The following is an 18,935-nucleotide window of genomic DNA, read 5'->3' as shown; positions in this document are numbered from 1 at the left end:
CATTAATTAATGACAATAATTAAGTAAATAATTAATCACAATAATTAAGTAAATAATTAATATAACTAATAATTAATTAATTCTTCTGATCTCATTTCGAAATCAAATAGAATTCGGCACAGTGGTTGGATCTCGGATAAAGCTGGCCTACACTCATATGTACTTCAATTATATTTTCTAAAAATTAATTAATATAAGGGTTTTTAAAGACATTGATTAAGAATCTAAGGTTAGAATTTCCATTTTCCAAAATGGCTGATCCAATATTGTCGAATTAATCATAAATATTACTTCAAAAAAAAAAAGTTATATTTTAATATTATTTTGTGCAAAGAGAAAGAAAAATAAAAGAATAAATAATAAAATTTGCATTCTTATTTACAAGTTCTAAAGAAAATTATAATTTTAATAAATTATCACCTTTAGTGGAATGTTTTATACTATAATTTCATTCTTTTCCATAAAATGTATATAAAAATCATGTACTTTATTCCATTGCTTTTAATTATTTTCTATAACTAAGAGAATTTTACCATGGGATCGAGTTCTTTCAACACTTTTTTATACCTATTACCATGTTGAGAAATAAAGCGGATCATAATTGAGAATCGCTTGAACAATTCTTCAATGCTGTGTGATTTAGAATATTTTCCAGAGCGCTTTTCTCGATAATGCTTCATGCTTTTCTGAGAGCCGTGGTAGTTCGGGAGTTAGAGCACTCGCCTTCCTATGAGAGGACCCGGGTTCGAATCCCAGCAACGACTGGTCAATACGAATTCTGCACCTACCACAGTGCTGACATAAAATATTCTCAGTGGTCATTTATCACTGAGGATATTTTACGTCATGGGTTTGAGTCCCTTTATAGTCAGGCTAATCGTTAGAGATTTTCCTGGTTTTCCTCTTCATGTAACGCAAATGCTGAATTGTTTCATCAAAAAGTTCTCCACGAAAACCAATTTCTCTCCAAAACTTGGTCTAGGAATTTACCTTGTCTTTGGGAATGGTTTCAAAATTACAAAGCTATGGAACTAAACATTGGTAGTCGCAAACTCAAAAGTGGTTCGGCCCTTCAACGATGGTTATAAAATAAAATAAAATTTTATCAACTAAAGATCTATGTTTTGTACTTATAAGCAGTTTTATTTTTGGGACCAGCTTTTCTCATGTTCTGATCACTGTGCGCTGAAGTCCACACGTTATCCATCGGCAAGTTGCTACAATTCTAATACCATTTTAGCTTGGAGGAAATAATGAACAATATTTAAATGAAGTTAAAAATCAATAAAATGAATGGTTTAAAAATCAACTCAGATTACGAATTATAATCTCTAAAAAAGAAAATCAGTGAATCAAATAAAATCAGTTATTATAGGTATTTACCCTTTAAATAATCTGAGGTTTTGAAAAATAATTACTTGCGTCGAAAAGTGAGTTGAAAGAAAAGAAAAAAAACTTGCCCGAAGAAAGTATAAAAGATAATCCTGATTAGCAGCATAAGTATCATCAATGTAACATCATAAAAAATTATTTAAAAATTTTAAGGATTTAAAATAACTTTTCATAAACTAAAGATAAATAAGCTTTTCATAAAAAGAAATTGCTTTGGATAAGGATCATAACAAATTTAATACTTTGTTTGAGCTTCCAGTAAATAAAATATTTAAGTTTAAAAATATTAAGATTAATTTCAGAACAATGATTTCATTTTAAAATAAAATAAAGAAATTAATATAATTTGACTCATAAGATTTCTAAAGCGTAACGCATGCATTATTATTTTTAAATCAAAATTAAAGACAAATTAAGCAATATTTATTTAATTATAATGATTCAATAATTTTGATGACAATTTGTTTTGAGTTCATTAGACTTAGACATAATTTCAATTATGAAAAGTGACAAGAGAGGAGAAAAATACAATATGTTACACTAAGTAGCAGAAATGCTAATTGGTCGAAAAAAATGCCAATTATTTACTTACATTTAAAGCAAAAGACAATTAAAAATTAAATAAAAATGAAAAGTTAATTAAATTTGGACGATTAAAACAAAAATAGTACAGTAGTATAATTGTTAGAGAATAAAACAATTTTGATAAATAAACTTTGAATTTTAGTATGAGTCTCAAAGCTTTATTTCAAAGAAAATTATTCTTTAATGCCTATGATGACAGTTTGTTTTTAGTTCATTAGACTTAGACCTAATTTCAATTATGAAAAGTGACAAGAGAGGAGAAAAATAAAATATGTTACACTAAGTAGCAGAAATGTAAATTGGCCACAAAAATGCCAATTATTTACTTACATTTAAAACAAAACACAATTAAAAATTAAAATTTAATTAAATATGGACAATTAAAACAAAAACAGTGCAGTAATATAACTGTTAGAAAATAAAACAATTTTAATAAATAAATTTTGAATTTTAGTATGAGTCTCAAAGTTTTACTTCAAAGACATTAATTCATTAATGTCTATGATGACAGTTTGTTTTTAGTTCATTAGACTTAGACCTAATTTCAATTATGAAAAGTGACAAAAGAGGAAAAAAATACAATATGTTACACTAAGTAACAGAAATGAAAATTGGCCACAGAAATGCCAATTATTTACTTACATTTAAAACAAAAGACGATTAAAAATTAAATAAAAATTAATTAAATCTAGACAATTAAAACAAAAACAGTGCAGTAATATAATTGTTAGAAAATAAAACAATTTTAATAAATAAATTTTGAATTTAATATAAGTTTCAAAGTTTTATTTCAAAGACAACTATTCATTAATGCCTATGATGACAGTTTTTTTTTAGTTCATTAGACTTAGACCTAATTTCAATTATGAAAAGTGACAAGAGAGGAGAAAAATACAATATGTTTCACTAAGTAGCAGAAATGCAAATTGGTCCCAAAAATGCCAATTATTTACTTACATTTGAAACAACAGACAATTAAAAATTAAATAAAAATGAAATTTTAATTAAATCTGGATGATTAAAGCAAAAACAGTACAGTATTGTAATTGTCAGTGAATAAAACAATTTTGATAAATAAACTTTGAATTTTAGCATGAGTCTCAAAAGTTTTATTTCAAAGAAAACTATTCATTAATGTCTATGATGACAGTTTGTTTTGAGTTCATTAGACCTAGGCCTCATTTCAATTATGAAAAGTGACAAGAGAGGAGAAAAATACAAGACACAAGTTAATTGTGACCGTCACTGTGATGAATTGCGGCAGGCTTAATGATTCGAGAGGTAATGACAACAGCTGCACGAGCGATGAGACTATCATTCGGCGCCTTTTTATTATTATTTTTTTCATATTTAAACCTTTCATTAGAAAAACTGACGAGGGCGTTGATACATAAGACTGTTAAATTAGAAAAGAAAACAAAGAGCTTATCGTGTAATTCACCGCTAAAAAATACGTAATAAAGTGCAACTATATTTTACAGGCATTACTTTTATCACTAAAAATAACGATGAATTTCAATCCGCTTTATATACAACCGGGCAATAAATCATTTATACTGGAGAGTAAAATATTATGTACCATCTAATGTTAGCTTTTCTCAAATATGCCAGTTAAGGATTTTAAAATACACTAAGAACACTCACATACACTTAAAGAACACTCACAAGTAATCTACACTCAGCATAAATCACAACATTCTAAAATATTTTGACGAAATTTAGTTTTGAAATTTTACACTACTTCTATTGCAAAAAGAAAAGACACTACTTCTATGCAAAAAGAAAAAAAAAAGAATTCATTGCTCTATTGAACAACAATTTATAACCCAAAATATGATTTGATCGATCATAAAAAAAAAAAAAATTTTTTTAGTATATATTTTAACTATAAAACACACCGAAGCATTTTTAGGGTTATAACTCATTTTAAAACAATGTTTTATAACTATCAAACGTAAGTTCATGTTATTCAGAACATGAAAGCGATTTATAGTTGGATTAAAAAAAATCTTTTCGTAGTTTTAAATATATAAAAAAATTATTCTAATGCTCTTAAATAAGCTAAAACAAAGCTAAATAAATACTCCTAAAACCTTGTTGAAAGTGAAAAAAAAATTAAGTATAAAAAATCAGAAATGTACTATTTAAAAATGTTTTGTTTAAAAAAATGCAATTTTTCCAAACAATTTCTCTCAAAAAAAATTTTAATTTTTTTGTTTAAAAAAATACTTATTAGTACATACTTACATATCAAGACACTTTAAGAGTAATAATTTGTTTTAAAAAAGTCAAACGTAAGTTAAGAAATGCATACATTTGTTATTTGAAAGCAATTTACATTTTTATTTTTTTTTTTAAATTTACGTTACAAAAAAAAATATTCTAATGGTACTAAATAAGTTGGAACAATGATAAAAATGATATACTCTTCTTGCAAATAGTAAAAAAAATTTACAAAATATTTCTTCATTATCATAGTTATTAAATTACCAAAAAAAAAGTACTTGATTATCATTATTTAATAAAACAAATTTAAATAGTCTCAAAAAGAATCAGCAGGAGGGAGAAAATAAAGTAAGATTATTTTCAACAAAAGTTGCTTATTTTTATCAAATAATTTACACAGACAAACTAGAAAACGAGTATATATAAATAAAAATAAAAAATACTAAAGGGGGGTGAAAACAAAAAGAATTTTCAAAGTTCAGAAAATAAGAGTTCAATTGGATTTGTGATGAGGCATCGAGAATCGAAAAAGGATTCGAAATTATATTACCAACGCATATTCGTGTTTTTTTACTTTCACTTTAGCTCTCCTAGGTCTGTTTGTTTTCAAAGAAATTTTTCACACTCCTCCGCCTTTCGATTTGTTTTCCACCCCATTGCTGTCATTAACACTTTATGTGCCGGTTATGGAAATTACTTTCGGTTACATTTGCATTTCATTTTAGAAGCAGGGGTTAGAAAAGCTCCCTGCCGAGAGAGCTCACAAGAAACTGGGAAAAAAGTTGAAAATGAATGAGGAAAAATAAAAAAGGGGGGAAGAAAATGGAAAAGATAGGATTCCACAAAGCCATTTGTCTGGGGTTATTGGACTATTTTACGAGTTACGAAAAATGACAGAAACCCAAGAAAATAATTTGAGCGCCTTTACATAGGGAGATACTTAATTATAAGTTGCTGTTAGCTTTAAGACGCAACCAAACGTTTGGGAGTAACCTGGTCTTTCACATTTTTTTTTTGGATGGAAGCGGGATAGCTTGGTTGGTAGGGCACTGGGCCCTTGTTCAAGAGGTTGTGGGTTCGATCCCCGTGTAGTAAATGGTGACTAGTGCTCGTTAAATCCGTCGAGTCATAAAGTCCTCCATGTTCCCGTAACAAATTATACCTCTATGGGTACTGATCCAGGAGTTTCCTTGTCTTCTGGATTGGTTCCAAATTACAAGGCAACGGAGTTGAACATTAGTAGTCGTAAACCCAAAATTGGGTTGGCTGTTCAACGATGGTTATAAAATATAAAATAAAATAGGTTGCAGTGTTTCCCAAACTTATGAATTTTGTGTACCCTTTCTAAATTGTTCGTAACGCTGCGCACCACTAATAAAAAAAATGAATGTATTTTTTACTATAAGAAATTGCACAAAAGTTAAAATTCACAACTGGCTGTTGATACTACTGATTATTAACTGTTAACTCTGCAAAAAATAGCCAATAAAAAATACGTAATCGTACATTTTCATGGCTAGCTTCGTTTTTAAATGAAATTATTCGAAATTTTCGTTTGTTGCAAGATATTTCGCATAAGCATGTGTACCCCCTCTAAACTGTTCCCGTACCCCTGGGGGTACGCGTACCACACTTTGGGAAACACTAGGTTAGATTAATGGCATAGATCAGATTAATGGCATAAGAGCTTCAAAATCTTTAATGCGCTTTTCTCAAAGTAAGAACTAGATAAACTAGTTCGGACACTAAAGGTAAAAAAAAAATTATTATACTGAAGGGAGTTTTTGATATATCTCTCACTGATACTGATACTGATACAATGATTTTTTTTTCCCTACACCACAACTTGAAATAATTTAAACTCAAAACCATTGACACCTCTCTAGACAACTGGCGAGAGAAGTTCTATAGTTATACATATAATAGAAAAGCAATTTAGACCATTTTTAATGCTGTTTCCATTTTTTACACTAATCGTTATGCAAGAAAATCGGTATTAGAAGACAAATCTTATTTAATGTTCTCTTTACAAAATCTCAACATATAGTTGAAGTATATATTTTTCACGTGCTCAATCTTGATGCTACTATGAGATATACTTTTGAGATATGAGCGAAAATTTTCATTTTATTAAGGCAGTATAAACAAATTTCAGCTAGACACATTAATAGCAGCAGCTCTATGGATTATGGGGACCACAAGCACATACTTTGGGAGCTTCTAGTCTATGCGATTAACGTATTGCTATGATTTCTTTAAAAAAAAAAAAAAAAAAAAAAAAAAAAAAAAAAAAATTTTTTTTTTTTTTGGAATATGTGATACACCGAAAGAAAATATCAAAACCACCCAATTAAGTAAAAATTACAAGTCAAAACCAGATACTGCTTTTACTCACTTAAGACAAATGATTCTGTCAACTGATACTGAGTTGCAGTTATCAACATATTAGTCGAGCATAGCACCCTGATGAAGTGAATGAAGATAAAGCTCGAGAACGGTTGAGATATTTTACCAACCCCGTTTATTGGGGGAGGGGAAGAAACTTTTGCTAAGTGTTATTTTTTCGTTCAAGCATCATTACACGCTCTAACGACTGAGAAGTATGTAGATTTAACAAGAAATTGCTACAAATTGATTTTTTTGGACCGATACATCACAAATTAAAATTATGAAATTTTACATACAAAGTTTGAGATATTTTTGCTTTGTATTCAAAAGAAATATGAATGAAGTAATATTTTTAAAAACTATACGAAACATCATTAAACGCTCTGACGACAAGAAGGGTAAGTAGATATAGCAAGAAATTGCAACCAATCAATTTTTTATAGACTGATAGATCACAAATTAAATCTATGAAAATTTTATGTAAACATATAAAGGTTGAGATACTTTTGCATTGCATTCAAAATAAATATGAATGAAGTAATATTTTTAAATACTACACGAAACATTATTAAACGCTCTGACGACAGGAAGGGTAAGTAGATTTAGTAAAGAAATTGCAACAAATCAATTTTTTTAGACTGATAGATCACAAATTAAATCTATGAAAATTTTATGTAAACATATAAAGGTTGAGATACTTTTGCATTGCATTCAAAATAAATATGAATGAAGTAATATTTTTAAACACTACACGAGACATTATTAAACGCTCTGACGACAAGAAGGGTAAGTAGATTTAGCAAAGAAATTGCAACAAATCAATTTTTTTAGACTGATAGATCACAAATTAAAACTATGAAAATTTAACGTAAACATATAAAGGTTGAGATACTTATGCATTGTATTCAAAATAAATATGAATTCTTATAAGCTAAATAAAAACGTATAACAGTCTCAATGTATAATATGTGTGTCAAAAATATGTGTTCTTATTTTCTACAAGAAATAGACAAAAATAAGCTACATATTAAAGCGCTATAGCCATTTCTGAATTTTGCATTAAAATTCATGACATATAATCTCACAAGAATTACAGATCTCTGCACATCGATTTGTAATGCTTAGTATTTTAAAGTGAATAAAGAAGAATTCAAAAAATAATACATACTTAAAATATTGAAAAAAGATCACAGTTATAATAAGAAAGAGATTCAGTAAATATGGCGAATTTTCGGCACCATTTTTAATTTTAAATTTAGAACAAAGTCATTACGATACTTATTAGATAACGAATTGTAATACTGCAGCAGTTTATTTAAAACAATAAATAATTCATTTGAAGGTCAATTTTATTTTATTTTCGATAACAAATACAATACAGAATTTACTTAAAAAGTCTTACATTTTAACAATAAGAAATGCCATTTCGCGTTTTGCGTTCTTTTTTTTCCTTTTTTTTTACAATTAGATTGCAGCAACTAAAAATTTAATAAAATTTAAAAATTTAACCAGCAAATAAAGCTTCTCACTTAAGAAATGATTTTTCCAAAGGAAAAAAAACTTAGGATCGATCTACACTAAGAATGATGGTATTTATTTTTAATTCAGTGCAAATATGAAATTATAATTGATATTGAACATACGGATTTTTATATATTAGTTTCGTTATGAAAAAAAAATTAACCATCTGAAGAACTGAACAGAAGGATTTTAAGCATAAAGCTTTAAAAAAAAAATCAAGAAGTCAAAAATAAACATCTCAAAGAAAAACTAAATCAATACTAAACTACAGTTTACAACGCAAATCGTTAATTCCTAAAAATATTAATGAGTAAAATTGTGGAAGCGCGTGACACATAAATAAATAAAAAAAATTTTAAAAAAAGTACCTATAACTAAAATTGTTTCATTTTCATAAAAAGTATTCAAAACAAATAATAAAACTTGATATTTGCATTTCGGATAACGATAGAATCATTTGCAGAATTATCTCAAACAAAATATATATATTTCAAAAAACTGAATGTAAACAAGTCAATTAATTTTAAATTACATTTTTATTTAAACGGCAATTCCACTAATGTATTTTATAAGAAAATAAAACGTCATGCATTACAAAATTTAAGCAATGATGTTTAAATGGAGTAGAGTAACTAATGGTATTTAAATATATAGACCTCAATCAATAACGAAACAAAAATATTAAACTTCATTTTGGTGGAATTAGCATTTAATTCAAATGCGTTTTACGATTCTTTTTCCTTTTTTTTTTAGAAGGAAGATTTAATTTGTAAAAAACCTTCTGTAATTGCAAAAAAATTCGAAAAAATTGAATCCACTTAGGAATGTACATACACTCTAAAAAAATTTTAAATCAAATAACGGTAAAATGTGGCGGCATCTCGGGTGCCGGTACTTTTTATCGTAAAATCCACTCATACACTAAAATTTAACGGAACAAAAAATCTGATATAGTGTAATTTTTATACAATATTATTTATTGTAAAATCACTGTTAATTAATAATTATTACCGTACAATATACAGTATAAAATTTTACGGTAAAATTTATTTTACGGTTGATGCATCCAGGGTGCCGGTACTTTTTACCGTAAATAGATTTGAAATAACAGCGTAACAGTTAGAGCAAGTTGTAGCTACTAAACATTTATCAATGTTCGCAAGAAAACAAAAAACTTAGGAAAACTTTTTTCCAAAGAAAAAGGATTATTTACCCAAAGAATGGCAAATAATATAACATAAATGTTCCATTTTGCGTAAAAATTAAAATATTTAATTAATATAGAATATATATTACGGCTTATTATATTTCGAGTTTTGTTTACATAATAAAAATATATAGCTACGATAAACTATGCCCTAAAAGAACATTCACAGTTTCTGTGAAAGTTCTTTTAGGTTCTTTAAAATGCAATTTTTAAGAAATAAAACACAATAGTTCCAATGTATCAAACACATTTTCATAAAATGTTTGTTTTTAAGGTCAAAAAAAAAAAAATTTTTTTTTTTTTAAACTAAACAACAGTTTACAAAATATATCTTCCATTATGAAAGTAAAAACGTACAAATAAGACGAAATAGGCGACATAAATAAAAACTAATAAGCATTAAAGAAAATTAAGCATTAAAGAAAAGGAATTTATAAATAAGCATTAAAGAAAAGAAATGGGAGAACTACTTAATATTTGCATTTTTGCTTACGGTAAAAGGTATGAAGAATTACTTAAAAAAAAAAGAATTTTTCGAAAAACAGAATGTAAATAAGTAGATAAACTTACAATTGTATTTTTATTTACAACGGCATCAACACAAATGCATTTAGAAGCAAACAAGACAGCATATTTCAATAATAATATGAAAATACTTATTTATGCAATGATGTTCAAGTTTAACATTGAGGTAATGATGTTATAACTCAGTGAAGTAATGACGTTCAAAAAATATAGTCCTCAAATCAATAAAAAAAAATATCCCATTTATTTTTGATGGAATTATGCATTTCATCGAAATTTATCTTCGGTATCTTTGTTGAAGAAAGATTGAAGATTAAAAAAAAACCTTTTAATAATTACAAATTTAATTCAAAAAATAAAAAAAATTATTCCCTTCAAAACGTAACAGCGTCAATAATTATTTTCAAATATCAACGTGCAAATAGATTCTTTTTTTAACCCACAGTAAAAAATGATTCCTTCCAAAACGCTATAGCGTCAATAATTATTTTCAAATATCAACGTGCAAAGATTCTTTTTTTTACCCACACCGGAGGAATATTTTTATCTACCTAATTTTAAATTTCATCAGATTAAAGAGTTATTTATTTTTTACTATAAATAATTGTAAATAAATTAGAAACATTCTTAAAATACAAACAGAACAGAGAAAAATAATGAGAAAAATGAACATTTAATATTGCTTTATCTGAAACAAGAAAATGATTGTCACAAATTAAAACACTATTAGTATTTTGCGAAATTATCCTGTTTCAGAAAGAACATTAATCCAAATTGTTAAAGTTTTTAAAATCCAAATTTTGACAAATCACTAAATTAGCAATTCATTAATAAAAAATAAAAAAAAGCATTTAGAAGAATAACATTTATTCTATTGAGTATCATTATATATTAAATGCAAAGCTATAAAAATAGCATATGCCTGTTTGAATATTTAAATGAACAAAAGTTCGTGAAAAATTAGAATATTTTCAAAAGTTCCCAACCCAAATAAATGCGAAACAAAACCCTCAAAAATCAAACTCCTAAAGGAAATTGAAACTCTTAAGCGATTTTATGAGCTTTTATTCAAAAAAGTAACTAAAATTGATAAATTGATTCACGTTTATTTTATCATAATAAAGAAGAAAAGTGCGGCGAAACATATTGGACACAGCTTATAAATAGAACAATAAATTTCTTCAGTTGCGTGTCTGTTTTGTTCAGTCATAATTTACTGAACGGTGGTTATTAATGACAGAAAAACAATTTAAGGATAAGGTTTGCATGTTTACAGATTCATATCAATCTAATCTAAATAAACTACACATTTCAGTCTTCAATAAAGTATTTATCACACCCATTTTTTATCATGTCAAAAACATTTGCTGATTATTTTTATCATTAAACAAAATTTTTAGTTTTAGAAAAACCATTTTTTTTTCGGGAAAAAATATTCTAAGGATTGGATTAGTAGGAAATGTATTCCATGTGCTTGAATTGAAGATGAATACACAAAATAAAATAAGATAATCACGTGGATGTAAATTTTTTCTTTAATTTTCTTTCTTCGGAAACTGACAACAGATAATTAAAAAATAATTTCAATAAATTAGCTAATATTAGCAATAATTACTAAAACTGCTAGTCAATGAACTTGATTACACTGGAATCAATAGACACAATAAGTGGAATAAAATTTTTAAAAATTTGTTGAATTTAACCCTTTTTTTCCCTCTTTAATTTAGTATCTAGATAAGGCATTTAGCACATCTGAAACAATCTTGACGTAATATTAGAAGTAAGATAGATTCAATATAAAGCAACATTTTACAGAGTTAAATTTATTACTTTATTACCTTTACATAAGTATTTTTGATATAGTTTCGAGACGAAATTTTTAAAACATTTTGTCTTCCCTTCAATAAGCTTTTTTTTTAAAAAATATTATCAATTAGAAACAGATTTACACTAAAATTAACTTCAAGCAAAAAGCATTTTAAAAAAAAAACTTATTTTTAAATAAAATTGAAAATTTTTTATTGATTCATTAAGTATACAGTATTGAGTAAAATAGGGAATAACATGTCAGATATGGCTTCTAATTTTGCAGTTACAAACACACTCTTTTATTGAAAATTGTATAAATGTGATTGAATTTCATTAATAAACAGCTCAAGGTTTCAAAAAACAATTCAAGGTTCAACATAACAGCTTCAAGGTTTCAATAGTTATGGGCTTAAAGACATAAAAAAGTTTCAAATAAATAAAAACACCGAAAAATCGCATGTTCTGGGGGGAAATTTCTAACAATTAAAAATGAAACAACGCAACCAACGATGACGTAACATTGCTCAAAGTTGCAAACATTATTCTTTATTTTAGGGCTGCATTTTTAATAACCCTGAACTACCAGCTGTTCCGTTTTCTTTTTCAATTGTTCGCACTATTTTATAACGCAAATAGTGCCAAGTTTAAATTTCATGTTAAATTATAGGAGAACCTTTAGGTCCAAGCAAATGTTGCATTGTAATACGATTTCTCTTCGATTAAACGGTTGGCATTGTAAGCGTAAAATATGTTGTAATATTGTTTTAACACAATTTTCGAATAACAAATTAAAATTTAGCATACTTAATCCATTCACTTACATTGCCAGCATAAAATATTAATTAAATTACTCTGAAATTTTTTAGATTATTTAAACTTTTTGAGATAAAAAAAAAGGCGCTCTATTATTGGATTGAAAAGAAAGAGAAAAAAAAAACGAAAAATAAAAACCACAGATGTGAAGGCGGTGGACATAATTGGTGGAGCATCATTTCAGTTTTCTCATTTTTCTCACTAGATCCCCGATGCTGGCGTGATGATATACCTAACCACACCACTAAATGGAAGATAGAATGATACGAGCGGAAAAGAATATAGGTTGCTATGGAAACAGCAATACGCTTGACAGCTGTGACGCATTCGTGACGTCACGAGGAGAAAATGATCAAAGCAGATAAGCTAAATTACGGAAGCAATTGGGGCAACTAAGTTAAAAACCTACTTTACACTATAAATAATAATAAATTTTCGACTCAGATTCAATTTTTGAATGAATTAAATTAATATGTCTCCAGTCATGCTCAACTTACACCAAAAAAAACAAAAGTTACAAAATCTCATATTATTGTATTTGGCGACGTATAGGGTTAAAATGTAAAGTTTTTAAAACATCTCTTAAAATTATTTTCCAAAACTAATTTTTTTTGTAAGCATTTTTCATTTTTTTCATTTTACTTCTTTTTATCAGTTAAAAAAAGGGTCACTTTTTTTTCAGTAACCTGGTTGGAAGGGCGCTGGGCCCGTGTGTCCAAGAGGTCGTGAGTTTGATCCCCACCTGTCGAAAACTCCCCTAAATAGTGACTGGCGCACGTTAAATCTGTCGCATCGCAAAGTCCTTCATATTCCAATAACAAATCATACCTCTGGGGGTGGAGATTAATCGGAGAATTGGAGATTGATCGTTCTCTGGTTCAAGTCAAAATTACGATCTGTGAATGAATGGGTCAGCCTTTAAAACGGGTTGTAGCGTGTGTGTTGCTGAAGTCGTAATCTTAGCCATAGGTGGCGCCACTGAAAACAAGAAACGCACCCTCTGCCTTAAATACGCCTCGGTTTCATCAAGCAGGCTTGTTGGATTGGCAAGTGACATTAGAAACAACAAAAAAAAAAAATTTATTTCAAAATAAATTTTTTAAAAAAATTATAGAAATATATCAAGAAGAAAACAATAATAATAATAAAACTCTCAAAAGTACTTTATTTTTTTTAATTGATTAAAAAATATTTTGCTACTTAACTTTTGCAATATTTGTTTAAGCACGAAGAGAAATAAGTAAAAAATAAGTTTTAACGACATAGCATTCATAGCAAAACTAATCCAAAAAAAAAAAAAAAAAAAAATTTTTAAAAAAAAAATAACAATTTAAATAAAAACTAAAAATTATTATGACGTCAAAAACTATCATAAAACAGTCATGAACTTTGGCTTTTTTCCAAAATATACACACGATGTCAAATGTATGGTTAATAGATGTTTTTTGCACTTCTGTAAAACTTATAAAAATAGATTGAATTGATTTATATTAATTGATAGACTGAATACATAATTTCATGACACAAAAGTCAAATGCAACTATGCGCTGAACTCAAATTAAAAAATGAACTTACGATAATACATGCTCAAAATAACACAATCAAACAGTGCTAGAAACTATGCCTGATACAAAAACAAAATAAAGCGGGAAAACAATATGGAAAAAAGCAGAACTGCAATTATGAACACTATAGTTGTTTCAAATTATAAAAGTTCTAAAAAGTGGAATGGTTTGGAAAATCTTCATCTCGCATATGTTTTGTCAAAAAACTGAAAGGGAGTATGTTTTGCTATGTGTATGTGTTTTGTATGTTGCGAACAATAAGATTATGTAATTTAATAAGAACATTAGGTCATACTCGCAACGCACATAGTCATTCAATTTTCAGAAAAACGGATTCAACGTTTAACCACAATATGCGTACTTTGAACAATAATATTGTGTCACTTTGCAGCATCCTTAATATGGTATTTAACTAAACTACTCCAGTTTTAAGTTGAACTATAGTATAGAGTAATTAAGATTAAGAAGTGCGATAATATGATTCAACTTAATACCATAATAAGGTTTCAGCACGTTTGAACGATATTATGGTTAAAAATTTCAAAGAATGTACAGTGCGCAAAAAAATAAACGGACCACTAAAATAACTTTTGATCTAATAATAAGATCTTCACGTTCTGAGACTCAATTTTTATGGTTCGAAGGAGTGACCTCAAATAACTTAGTTAATCAGTGCTGACGATATTTTAATTTACGCAACCAGACACAAAAACGTACTATCTCTGTAAAAATAACATACTTACTTTCTTCCATGGATTCGGATTACTGACCCTCCAAACATAGGAAGTAGATGCAATCTAAGAAATATGGCTCCAGTAGTTTGGTCTGAAGAGCGGGTTCGAAGTTCGAACTCCTTACTGTTAATTTTATTTTTGGTGTATTTTACCATATCTCGAGAATTTTTCTACCGAAGTGAAAAAAAATTGCATAAAATTATAAAATTTCTTTATCTATATAGATAATTCCATGCAAAATACAACTTTTTAGTAAATATTATTATTTAATAAAAGTAAAAAACTGTTTGAACTATAAGAAAAAAAATTTCTCCCTAATTTTAAAGAATACAATTTTAAATGGCAAAATACCAAATTTGAGCGAAATCATCACTTTTAGTTTATTTTGCGCACTGAACATACTGTCTTTAATGTTTTATGCTCGTTATGAAACTGTCTACAATAGATAGTTAATAATTAATACACTTAAATTATCAGTTACTTTAATTAATTCCCATTCAAATAACTAGTTTTGTCTCTTTTAACTACGTCAATAAAAATCATGAAAATTACAGAAATGAATTAAAATGAACAGTTTTTACAGTTACAGTCAAATATTTTTTACAAAAAAATCGACATTAAAATATCGATTTGTTGAAAAGAAACAATTCCACCGAGCTTACAATAAAACCCGAAACTGTCTACAATAGATAGTTAATAATTACACTTAAATTATCAGTTACTTTAATTAATTCTTATTCAAATAACTAGTTTTCTCTCTTTTAACTACGTCAATAAAAATCATAAAACTTACATAAATGAATTAAAATGAACAGTTTTTACAGTTACAGTTAAATATTTTTTTAAAAAAAATCATTTTTGAAATATCGATTTGTTGAAAAGAAACAATTCCACCGAGCTTACAATAAACCCCTTACCGTTTTCATTTATCAAATGCAGGGAAGGAAAAACAACATAAAAACAAGATACGAAGATGAGGGGATAAAAAAAATGAAATTAAAAAAAAAAAAAATTCATGCATGAATGGAAATACATCATGCAGGGAGAAAGAGAAATACGAGCCATTGGGGGTGCGGAATACACAAAGAAACGGTACACAATTTAGACGGCAAATTAAATAAAGATTTGAATAAAAAGTAACATTAAGGATGAAAAAAAAGAGAATTAAAGCTTATAAAATATATCATGCAAAATAAATGGTGACTTATATAGGGGATTGATAATTATAAGGATCTGGATAATGTTTTTCGTTGAAACAACAATATTTTAAGTAAAAAAACAAATAGGTTTTGATTATATAAAAATAATTGTAACATTAAGCAAATGTAATGTGATTTTTTTTTAAGTAGCATAAAATAATGTGAAATATTAGAAATGAGAGTAATATGCAAATATCTCATAAGAAACAAGATTTTTAAAATTATGGGGGGAACAACACAATGAAAAAAGGATTTTTTTTTAATGAATTTGACAACGATTTTAATAAACTTAACATAATACGTTTTTTAAAAAAAATTTACGTACATGTTTTAATATTTATAATGTTACAAATACAAAAATGTAGAAGAATAGCGCTTACATAATGCAGTGTTAATGATTATAATTTATTTTTTGAATTATCCATAATTTGCTGTACTCATAAGTAAAAAAATAATAATAACCAAATTTAAGTTCGTTTTCATTTTTTTTTTCAAACTACATGAATGTAGTTTTTGTTGCACGTAGAAGTTTTTTTTTATTAAAAATTTCATAAAAAGGCAGTGTTTTAAAAAAAAATAAATAACATAAAAAAAAGTTACATTTTCGTGAATTACTCAAAATCCGTCAACCCAACTGAAAAATCCCGACGAGCAACGAAATGTAGTTTTTGTTGCATGAATGTAGTTTTTGATGCACGTAGAAGTTTTTTTTTTTTAAAAAATCATGAAAAGGAGGTGTTTTGAAGGATAAAAAAGGCAAAATAAGTTACATTATCGTGGATTATTCAAAATCAGTGAACCCAATTGAAAAATCCCTACGTGCAACGAAATGTAGTTTTTGTTGCATGAATGTAGTTTTTGGTGTACGCAGAAATTTTTTTTAGGTTAAAAAACATAAAAAGGAGGTGTTTTGAAGAAGAAAAAAGACAAAATAAGTTAAATTTTCGTGAATTACTCAAAATCAGTGAACCCAATTGAAAAATCCCTACGTGCAACGAAATGTAGGGGTGGCTCAGGGAATAGAGCGTTCGCCTTCCAATGAGATGTACTGGGTTCGAATTCCACCAATGGCTGGTCGATACGAAACCGCATCCGACTTGCACCGACCACAGTGTTGACGTGAAATATCCTCAGTGGTAAACGGATTACGGATTAGAGTCCCTTTGCCGTCAGGCTAACCTTGGGAGGTTCTCGTGGTTTTCCTCTCCATGTAACGAAAATGCGGGTTAGTTCCATCAAATTTCTCCTAATACTTGATCCAGGAGTTCCCTTGTCTTCTGGATTGGGTTCAAAATTACAAGGCTACGGAGTTGAACATTACTAGTCGTAAACCCAAACAAATTGGGTCGGCTGTTCAACGACGGTTATAAAAAAATTACTTTCGCTTCCTAAACTTATGAAAAAGTAGCAATACATTTCATCACACTTAAAATAAATAACAAAATTTTACAATTTCAACTAAAGTAAACAAAACAAAATTTAAAAGGAAAATCTAAAACTTATCAAAACTACGCGTCACTTTTCCCGCCCAAGACAGCAAAAAAGTAGTTACAGGAAACGGAAACCAGGATGTCCCGGATATAAAAATTTCGAGACAGGATATTCAATTTGAAAAGAAAAAAAAAGCAACTATTATTGCCATTGACGAATTTATTCAACACCACCATATTAAAACACCGACAAGAAATACGTGTGAATGATTTAAATAAAAATAGAATAAAGGAAAGAGATCATGCTACGAACAGTTTTAAAACTTATTTACATCATTTAAGAACAAAATATTATGAATATTTTTGGCTTGTATAAAAGTCCGGCACCAAAGTAATCTGAACCATGCAGTATGACATTTTACGTCGTTTTTGTTCACAATTAAAAACTTAAAATTTATTAAAATAATTTTAATTTGCTTGACAGAGCCGAGGTGGCTCAGTGGATAAAGCGTTCGCTTCCCGATGAGGTGACCCAGGTTCGACTCCCAGCCGTGTTTGGTTGATTAAGATTATGCTCCCGGTTAGCACCGACCACAGTGCTGACTAAAAATATTCTTAGAGATAGACGAATCAGGGGTTCTCGGTTTATAAACAACTTGCAATCGGAATAACATTGGAAGGTTTTCGTGTGATTTTCCTCTCAATGTAACACAAATGCGGGTAGATTCAATCATAAAGTCCTCCAAGAAAGTTGGTTTTTTCCAATGCTTAAACCAGAAGTTCCTTTGTCTTCTGGGTTGTGTTCAAAATTACAAGGTTATGGAGTTGAACATTGACAGTTGTAAACTCAGTATCGGGTATTCTGTTCAATGCTTGTTATAAAATGAAATAAAATTTGATTGACAATGTCATGTTATTATTAATCTAAAATAATCTTAATTTGATCAATTGTATTCAGTCAAACACCAAACTGATCCAGGCTATTAAAAAGACACTATACCAGGGAGAACCTTTTCATAGCAATTTCTTTTTTACCTCTGTTACTAATTTAAAATTATAAGTTTAGAAAAAGTGAGTTCAGACAAGCCTAAAGTAAGGCATGAAATTTCAATTACTGAAAAAAATTGAAAACATCATAATGTAAACAAATTATTGGAAGAGCACTTCCCCATTGCATAATCCTAAGTTATCCTTTCCTAATTTGCCCTCTTAAAAATGATGTTATATATTTATAACAAACCTATAGTAATATTTTAACATGATAAAATATTTCAGAATAATCTTGATCTGCTGTATTGACCAAGATCTTAAAAAGTTTATTATTGGACTTAAAAAGAACCTTCACGTACAGTTATTTATATTTACTCAGAATTCAACGCTGTTAAGTCCAGAAAACTAAAATGAGAACATTTCTGAAATTTTATGGTATTAGAGTACTCAATTTTCTCAGTATCACTAAAAACGCTTTGGAAAAAAAACTTTATTCTTAATAAGTAAAAAATATCATTTGCTCTATTAAAATTTACAATGGCGACAAAATG

The 18,935-nt window shown here is 27.9% G+C and overlaps 1 protein-coding gene across 4 annotated transcripts in view; it reads right to left on the bottom strand.

Moving 5' to 3' along the window:
* Nucleotides 1-18,935, bottom strand: part of Myo81F (unconventional myosin 81F) — a 207,695-nt gene that overhangs the window by 69,455 nt on the left and 119,305 nt on the right. The window lies entirely within an intron of this gene.

The sequence above is a fragment of the Parasteatoda tepidariorum genome, chromosome 10 (genome assembly GCF_982258835.1).
Source record: "Parasteatoda tepidariorum strain Cologne lab strain chromosome 10, Ptep-v5.0, whole genome shotgun sequence".
NCBI classification, from domain to species: Eukaryota; Metazoa; Arthropoda; class Arachnida; order Araneae; family Theridiidae; genus Parasteatoda; species Parasteatoda tepidariorum.
The sequence above is the reverse complement of the archived record's forward strand: the minus strand, read 5'-3'. Positions and strand labels throughout refer to the sequence as shown.